This window comes from Gavialis gangeticus, unplaced genomic scaffold, assembly GCF_001723915.1.
Source record: "Gavialis gangeticus isolate Ggan-Ray unplaced genomic scaffold, GavGan_comp1, whole genome shotgun sequence".
NCBI lineage: Eukaryota > Metazoa > Chordata > Crocodylia > Gavialidae > Gavialis > Gavialis gangeticus.
In genome coordinates, this window is record NW_017728995.1 from 46,193,398 (window position 1) to 46,195,490 (window position 2,093).

Sequence of the window (2,093 nt, forward strand, 5' to 3'; positions counted from 1 at the left end):
GGTAATGCAGCCTCCACTCCAAAATTAGGCTTCTGCTGAGACTGACCACAAGGAAGCTAGTTAGGAGCATGGTTACCAGTTTACACTGAATCCTCCTCAACTTTCTCATTCATTCGTGCAGCGACAGGAGGTCGGCATTTCCCTGCCGAAGTCTGCACATCCTGCACTTGTGCACCAAGGTTGTAACTAGCCTCTGCTACTCGTAGCACAGGTAAAAATAGGAAAATGTATTTTGTACTAGGGCTGGTTGAAAAATTTCAAATTTGGGGGGAAAAACTTTTCAGTTTTCAACCCACTCTGCCTTGGGCAACTTTTGGATCAATGATTTTTAAATGCATAGTTCATGGTAAATCTTTCTAGGGCCGGGACAAATATAATGTTTTCCAAAGTAATTCAGGCTTTAAACCAGAGACTAAGGAATGCAAGGTCTTTTATAAAATGTCCGTTTCAAAATTCATAGCAATTATAGCTGTATTTGTTTATGTTTTATAAGTGAAATAACATATATGTATAATTCAAACAAAAACTTTCTTTAACCTTTTACATTGCCCTTGCTTCCCAAAAACATAACCATTCCATTATGAACCTTTTCTTACGACCAGAGTCAACAAGTTCAGCAAAGCTTTGCATTTGCAATAGTCTCTTCTAACTTTATGACATTTGCTGATTAATATATTTCCAAAATAATCCTTGCCTGACCTTCTGGTATTGTTTCAAAGGAACTGTTAATACAGCTTCAAAAAAGCTTACAGTGAGAATTTTTATGGCAATCTTCAGAAGAAAATCGAGTTTGTGCAAAGAATATTGCTAGGGATCTTTGTCCTTTTTGTTATAAAGAACAGACGTATGTATTCTTTCCTATCTGAATTTGGCAGCCAATAATAAGCCAAACAACTTCCTCCAGCAAAGGAATCAAAATAGAGCTAATTGTTTCATAGAACTTACTGATATCCTTGAGGAACTCTTGGCACTGCCCTGAACTAAATCTTCCCAAAGTCTGAAAAAATTGTATTTCTGCTTTGTAAAGATACTGCTTTTTAAAGTATGTTTTTGAACTTAGTACAGCATACTCTAAAGAAATAAACCATTTAATACAGTTTAAAATGCTGTAATTTAACTTACCTAGCAGCACTATCTATGATTAGTTAATATAAACTTAACTATTCTTCTAGGGGTTAGTGATCCAGGTATCTTGTAAACGTAGAGTTTATTTGTCTACCTTTGTGGTTGGTAGGCATCATACTATTGATTTACATCAACCAGTTTACATCCGGTTGAACGTCTAGTCACAAGTCGTAAGTTTTAAAACATGATTAAATATTGTACTGGCCTTGAATTTCTCTCTCTCATAGTGGAGGCTATGTTAATGAAAATTATGTAATTATTATTACAACATTAATTAACATTATTAACTACTGCAATCTACATTATTAAATGTATATCTATAACTACATTATTAAACATTATTAACTACTGCAATCTGAAGTGGTACCTCATAGCCTAACTTGGTCAGGAAACATTAACTTCCATACCCTACAGCTTATTCATCAGATGCTACAGCCTATGAAAGCTCATGCTTCTCTCAGTGACTTAGTCTATAAGGTGACATCCTGCCCTGCTTTCTGTATAACTTCAGAATAGCATCTACCTCTCTCTACTGTAATGTTGCCTACCTATCTGGCTCTATTTATTTTCTAAAGCACTCATTTCTAAAATGTCTAGGCATTAATTTTACAGACACACACACACACAATTAAGCACTGTTGCTTCCGTTAAAGGGCCAAACTCTCTTTCCCTTTCTCATTTTTCACCTCTCTCTAAAGTGTTGTTATGCATGTTGTTTATTTAGAAGACTGAATGTTTCACAGCTAAGAGACACTTAACTTTTGCTTTCTATTAAACCATGCTAATACAGGAGGGTTTAATGCTGCCAGTGAATAAAAGCTGACAGTTAAAAGTCATACATAAATGCTGTGGAGAGCAAGAAGCACCTAGCACAGGGGCAGGCAATTATTGTGGGCAGAGGGCCGCTTACTGAGTTTCAGCAAGCCAATGAGGGCCGCATGACAGGCAGCACAGGGCAGATTAATATT